Source organism: Oryctolagus cuniculus, chromosome 7 (assembly GCF_964237555.1).
Source record: "Oryctolagus cuniculus chromosome 7, mOryCun1.1, whole genome shotgun sequence".
NCBI classification, from domain to species: Eukaryota; Metazoa; Chordata; class Mammalia; order Lagomorpha; family Leporidae; genus Oryctolagus; species Oryctolagus cuniculus.
The window spans coordinates 38058449-38065745 of record NC_091438.1 but is presented as its reverse complement, the minus strand read 5'-3'; positions in this window follow the sequence as shown (position 1 = coordinate 38065745).

Sequence of the window (7297 nt, the reverse complement as noted above, 5' to 3'; positions counted from 1 at the left end):
CTCTGCCTCCTTGTGTTGGAACCAATATTTCTACATGAAAAATGAATGCATTTTCCCAAATTGCAAGGGAGATGCATCAATGAATTGTCTTATACCATTTTAACTTATACCATTTAAAATAATAAAATAGGAATTTCTTTTGTACATTTCTGTTTTACTGTATTGTGTTAGAATGTCACTTGGTATCAAATTATATTCTGAGAGTTTTATCATTGAACTATTACTATGTCAACGTTTTGCAAAAGTCAAAAAGGAAACATAACTTTTAGGTGACCAAGTACTTGGGTCCCTGTCAATCAGCAGGCGACCCAGATTGAGTTCTCTATTCCTGGGTTCAACCTCATCCAGCCCAGCTGTTGTGGGCATTTGGGGAGTGAACCAGTAGATGGGGGAGCTCTCTGGGTCCTCTCACAATCTCTCTCTTTCAAATAAAATAAATAAATAAATAATAAAATTTTAAAAAATCTATGATACGGGTTTGGATGTGTCTACACACTCACACAAGACCACCAAAAGATGAAGAGCCTATGTCTGACTTCCTCTTCTTCTAACAGTTCCCTTTCCCCCTTCCCTGCCCCACCTCCTTGTATGACTTCACATGAAGTTCTCTTTTCCTGGCATACCTTCTCCTAGTCAGCTCCAATAGTGTCCCTTATCACATCTGTATGTTTTCTTCTGAAGAGGAACAGGCTCTTGAGGATCAAATGCTTTGACCCCCTCCTTGCTCCACACTGAGACTTAGTTTCTGCCTCCCAGTCTATCCTGGGCAATCCAGCACAGGCATGGGCAGTGAGATGCACTATGACTGAAGCTGGATACATTTTAGACAGGGTGTCTAATGGAACATCAGCTTCATGCCAACTGAGGCTCTTAAAGCATTACTTCAGCTTTAGATGTACAATTCTTAGAAGAGACTTCTGCTACCTTGTGTTTTAATTCTGGGAATCTGTCTTAGCCTAGATCAAAAACCAACTTTCAGGTCTTGGGCCCTAGATGTTTCATTCCCTTCTCCAAGTCTGAAAAACACCATCTCTGTCTTTCCTATCCAGCTTCTTTCTATGTTCTAAAGGCATTGTGTCCTCCTGCCCTGTTTTCCTTTTTGCTGTTTATAAGATTTTTTTCTGACTACAGTTGTCAATTCTGCATACACATTATTTCTTAATTTACAGGAGCATTTATCACGTATTTTGCACACATTTTTGTGCATACATGGTGGCACATCATACACTTACATTTCAAAAGCAGCACCTTGGGCATTTCTTTTAATTCCCTAAAGCTTTCACTGCTCTTGAGGAAGTCTGCCAGCCTGAACTTTCATATACTATTGATAAAATAACATGATCAATATGTAGTGTGTAATGGAAAAGTCATCATTTCAACCATCAGTGATTTTCTAAGACTTTATTGCATATTTGCCTCACAAAGAATTAAGGCTGTGGGATTCTGCACAGAGAAGTCCTACAAAGAATCATGGAAACGAGGTTTGGGAAGTCATTTTGCTATTCTTTAGGGAGTGCAATATAGGACTTTAAAGCAATTCACTTCCTTGAAATTTCAATATAACCTCAGAAACAAATGCCTGATAATGATATAGTAGAAAATAAGTTGCATTATATTCACACAATGGAATATCACTAGCTTTGAAAATGAATGGGTGTACCTCAAATGTAATGTATTCGAGTGAAAGGAACATTTTGATATTCGATGATTGTTTTCAGGCCCTGTCTCTCCCACTGAGGAACAGTGTTTTTTTTCTTTCATACTGTTAGTTGAACTTTTTTACTTAGTGTAGGGTTAATTTTATGATCATTAACTAAACTGAAAATAGATCTTTAAAAAATCAAGAGTGGGAATGGGAGAGGGAGGAGGAAGAAGGGTTGGAGCATGGGGGGAGCATGGGTGAGTGGGAAGTATCACTATGCTCCTAAATCTGTAAATATGAAATACATGAAATTTGTATAACTTAAATAAAATTTTTTAAAAGAAAGTAAATGTAACCACCTCCACTATGGATATAAATATTGAACTCCAAAGACATTAAGAAATGTATACAGAGTCAAAAGCAGACATGGATGCAAATTTAGGATTTTGGGGTTGGCGATGTGGCATATCGTGTAAAGCTGCTGCTTACAGTGCAAGCATCCCACATGGGCGCCAGTTCGAGTCCCTGCTGCTCCACTTCCAGTCCAGCTCTCTGCTATGGCCTGGGAAAGCAGTAGGAGATGGCCCAAGTCCTTGGGCTCCTGTACCCACATGGGAGACCCAGATGAAGCTCCTGGCTACCGGCTTCAGATCAGCGCAGTTCCAGCCCTTGTGGCCATCTGGGGAGTGAACCAGCAGATGGAAGACCTCTCTCTCTCTCTCTCTCCCCTCTGCCTCTCTGTAACTCCACCTTTCAAATAAATAAATAAATCTTAAAAAATTTAGGATTTTATCATCACTTAACTTTCATTATTTTTCCTGCTTTCCTGATACATTAAACTATCCCTCATTAAAAAAAAAAAAAAAGGAAAGGACATTTAGTCTAAAAAGTTAGGATGCTTCCATCCCACATCAGAGTGCTTGGGATAGACGTCCAGGTTCAGATCTTGACTCAAACTTCCCCCCAACAGAGACCCTGGGAGGCAGCAGTGAAAGCTCAAGTACTTGGATTCCTGTCACCAATGTGGGAGACCTATATTGCATTTATGGTCCATGGCTCTGGCTTTGGGCTAACCTAAGCCATCTCTGGCATTTGCTGGGAAATTCTCTCTCCTGGCATTTGCTGGGAAATTCTCTCTCTCTTTCTCTCTCTCACTCTTGTTCCCCCCCCCAATCTCTCTCTTTCCCCTCCATCTCAAATGAAAAAAAAAAAAAAAACAGATAAAAACATAAAACCTAAGCATTTTCTTCTCACTTTTGGTAATTTTGGTAATTTTGGCATTTAACAGGCATTAAAGTTATAAATTTTTGCTTTAAAAAAAAGAAAATGAATGGATGAATTGGCAACAGCATAGAAAATAATGCTTAATGTCACAGGTAAAAAGATACACCCAGAAGACAACATCTGATATTTCTATTGAGTTTAAAAACAAGAAAATAAACAATGTGCTATTTACGCACATATGTGACGTGCATGCATGTGTGTGTGATTGTTAAGAGTAATTTAAGCAATAGAAATGATAAGCATACACTGAGATAATGGCAACAACAAGTGAGGGGTGAAGTAACAGAGAGGAGCATGGGGTAGGTGGAGATTATTAACAGCATTCTAGTTCTTGGGTTGTGTCATAGCTTAAGTGTCCACTGCATTGTGAAACAAAGGAAGGAAGGAAGGGTGGAGGGAGGTGGGCAGAAAGAGGAGGGAGGAGGGAAGGAGGACTGGTCTGGCTCCCATGCATCTCTGAATTTGTTACAAGCATAAAGAAACGACCACCAATATCACCTTGCTGCTCACTGTGATCCCATTCTCTTTTGGAAGGGGGCACATGGAAGAGGACCCTGTGACTTGTTCTGGCCAAGGATTGGAAGCAAAAAAGATATCACTTTCAGGCTGAAATCCTTTTTAAAAGATTATTTATTTACTTGAAAGGCAGAGTTACAGTGAGGAAGGAAGATGAAAGGGGAAAGGGGAAAGGGGAAAGGGGAGAGAGAGAGAGAGAGAGAGAGAGAGAGAGAAATCTTCAATTTGCCAGCTCTCCTCCCAAAAGCTGCAATAACTGGGCTGGGCCAGGCCAAAGCCAGGAGCCAGGACCTCCATCTGAGTCTCCCATGTGGATGGCAGGGACTTCCCAGACATGTCAGCAGAAAGCTGGAGCAGAAACAGAGTAGCTGGGACTCAAACCTCCCCTTTGATATGAGATGCTGTAGTCCAAAGCAGTGGCTTAACAACACCCTGCCCTTGGGTTGAAGCCTTAAATCAGGCAGGGCACCAGGTAATATATTTCTTTTTCTAGTTTCAGTAAAACCTGAATTAACTTGGTTTATGTTTATAGGAGATGAAGAAACTAATGTCGGAAGTTGAAATGATAGTGCTCTGTGTTATGTAGTAGTCAAACCATTGCCTGTGGTAACTGACAAGTAGTTATGTGCCTAGTGCACCTGGGCTCTGAGAGGAGGCTTCAGGGGACCAGAATGAACGTGTGATGTGTTGGCTACACAAAACTCATATATTACAAAAGCAATTACCTCAGGAAAAAAGATCATCTGTTTTGCAATAGGAACAAAAAGAATAAGTAACTTTAGCAGGTAAAAGATCTGGAAAGTTTTCATGGATAAATGATTTTCAATAATCACACACACATACATTAAAAACCTTTCTATCCACCTCAGCCAAGGGCCAGTATCTGGGATCTCAGATGTGCCATGTAGTGCATAGCAACACAAGTAATCTAGCAACTGAGAAAGCTGAGAAATATTATTTTATTCTTACACTAAAATCTAAACTTCTAAAAGCTGATTTCAAAACTGGAAATAAAATAATAAATCTTAAAATTACATTTTAGATTTAAGAATGTTTTAGATTTTCATCATTTGAGGGTGAAACATGGCTCCTTCCTCTCCTGAATACTGTTCCAACATTGGACTGCTGAGGCTTTGTGATCAAGAAGCACATTCAGTGAGCTCTGTTGAAAAAAAAGGTTTATTTCAAGATCATACCTCTAGAAATCCTGCAACCTGGGCCAGATAGGGTGGCGTTGTTACTGTAACAAAGAGTGGGCTTGTGCTTATAAGTTCCAAAATACTAGGATTTGGGGTAATAACACATTCTAGTGTTTCTGAAAAATATTAAATCTGAGTCAATATGTCTTAATATGCATCTAGAGAAGTACACTGTACATTAAATTTTTAGTTAACAAAACTACCCTCCCTTAAAAATATTTCCACCATATCCATCCCCTGTTGAAAATCGCATCATGGTTTTACCCAAACAAACACATTGTCATTTCAGTATGGAAAACAGAACTGTGTCTGGAGTTCTGAAATTGGTCTTGCAGATATAACATCCTGGTGGCAGCCCCAAGTTTTACCTTGGTTATGGTTGATTTCAGAAATTGTGTTTCTAAACATTGTTTCTAGATATCTGAATACTCTTTTTTTGTGTTAATTCATCTGGACATATTGTATAATCTATTCCTTTGATACCCTCAAAGTAGAAAATATCAACTTAGGACACAGGAACTCATCATCTTTCCCCTAAGAATTACTGTGCAAGACTCTTAAGTCTTTTAAATGTAATGTTATCAGTTATTTAATACAATTTTGCCATAAAATATGAAAAAAGAAGAGGAAAAAATGGTTAATTCCACCATTGGGAGAGGGAGGTAACTAATATTTTTTCTTAAAGAGGTCGATAACCCTGGGATATGAATGAAGTCAAAGGTCTTGTATTTAAACAAAAAGATTTACTTATTTATTTAAAAGTCAGAGTTGCAGAGAGAGAGGGAGAGACACAGAAAGTGAAAGTTATCTTTCATCCATTGATTCACTCCCCAGTCGACCACAATAGGCAGGGCTGTGTCAGGCAGAAGCCAGAATCCAGGAGTTTCTTCCAGGTCTGCCATATGGTTGGCAGGGGCCTGAGCACCTGAGCCATCTTCCACTGCTTTTTCCCAGGCCATTAGCAGGGAACAGGGTCAGAAGTGAAGCTGCTTCTGTATATAAAGAGAATCGAAAATGAATCTTGATGTAAATGGAAGGGGAGAGGGAGTGGGAAAGGGGAGGGTTGCAGGTGGGAGGGACGTTATGGGGGGGAAGCCATTGTAATCCATAAGCTGTACTTTGGAAATTTATATTCATTAAATAAAAGTTAAAAAAAAAAAAGAAAAGAAAAGAAAAAACAAAAAAAAGAGAAGTGAAGCTGCAGGAACATGAACCAGCACCCACATGGGATGCTAGCATTGTAGTCAGCAGCTTCACCCACTACACCACAACAATGGCCCCAATTTCAAAGGTTCTAATCATCAAAGGATTTGTATTGAATCAAGGGCTCCCAAACTGCTATCTAAGCATTGCATCAAGTCATAACACATTCCAGTGGCTGGAACCAGCATAAAAAATGCAAGAACATTTGCATTTGCATCGTGGTTAAGATGCTGCTTGGGTTGTCCACATCCCATACTGGAGTGACTAGGTTCAAGTCCCGATTCCACTCCTGATACCAGTTTTCTTCTAATGCCCGTCCTGGGAGGCAACAAGTACTTTAGTCCCTGCCACTCGCCTGGCCCACCCCTTGGCTTTTGCAGGCATTTGGAGAGTAAAACAGTGGATGGGAGATCTCTCTCTCTTTCTCCACCCACCCCCCAACACACCTCTGCCTCTCTAATAAATAAAACAAAAAATTGTTTTAAAAACATAAGAACAAACAGATAAGACTTCATGACATTAGATATACTCAAACTAAAGAAACATGCTTGCCGAATAGTATGAAGAAGAAAGGGGAAAAAAAAAAAAAAAACAGAAACAAACTATTCGGTGAACTCTCCACTTAGTAAAAGGTTAATCTTATGAGTATAAAATTCACTGAAAACTGACCTTTGTGAAAAATAAGAATGGGGAAGGGAGAGGGAAGAGGAAGAAGAGTTGGAGTACGGATGGGAAGGAGGTAGGGGTGAAGGATCACCATGTCCCCAAATTTACATATATTAAATGCATGAAGTTTGTATTTATTCCTTAAATAAATTAAAAAAGAAGGAACCAAAACTGAACAGTAAAAAAAAAAAAAAAAAAACACACTTGCTCTGTAAGTATGTCCTTTCAATTTTGTTGTTAAAATATCATCTTTGATGTAAGATGATACTGTTAATGGATGTTACATTTCTGATTTTTAATATTTAATTGACAAATTTCAAAAATCGGTAATTTCATAGTTTCTCTTGGAAATAAAAGAACTTATTGCTTCTCGGCCTTTTGGCTAAGATCAAGGGTGGAAATAAAGAAACATTTTAATAATTCTAAATCTATGATTCTCTGTACAGCACAGGCTAGTTCTGAGAAAGCCAAGATCCTCATCTCCAAAGTACACGAATGACTTTCCTTATGAAGAACTGAGAAGTACCCTCCGGAGAATTTTCCAACAAACTCGGAGTGCCCTTTACCATGGAACTATCAGTTCCAGGAAATTTGTGGAAGGAAACAGAGAGCTCTTAAGTATAGAGCTCTGGGGAGGCTGGCGTTGTGGCCCAGCCAGTTAAAGCCTTGGCATGCAGTGCCTGCATCCCATATGGATGCCGGTTCAAGTCCCGGCTGCTCCACTTCTGATCCAACTCCCTGCTATGGCTTGGGAAAGCAGTAGAGGATGGCCCAAGTCCTTGGGCCC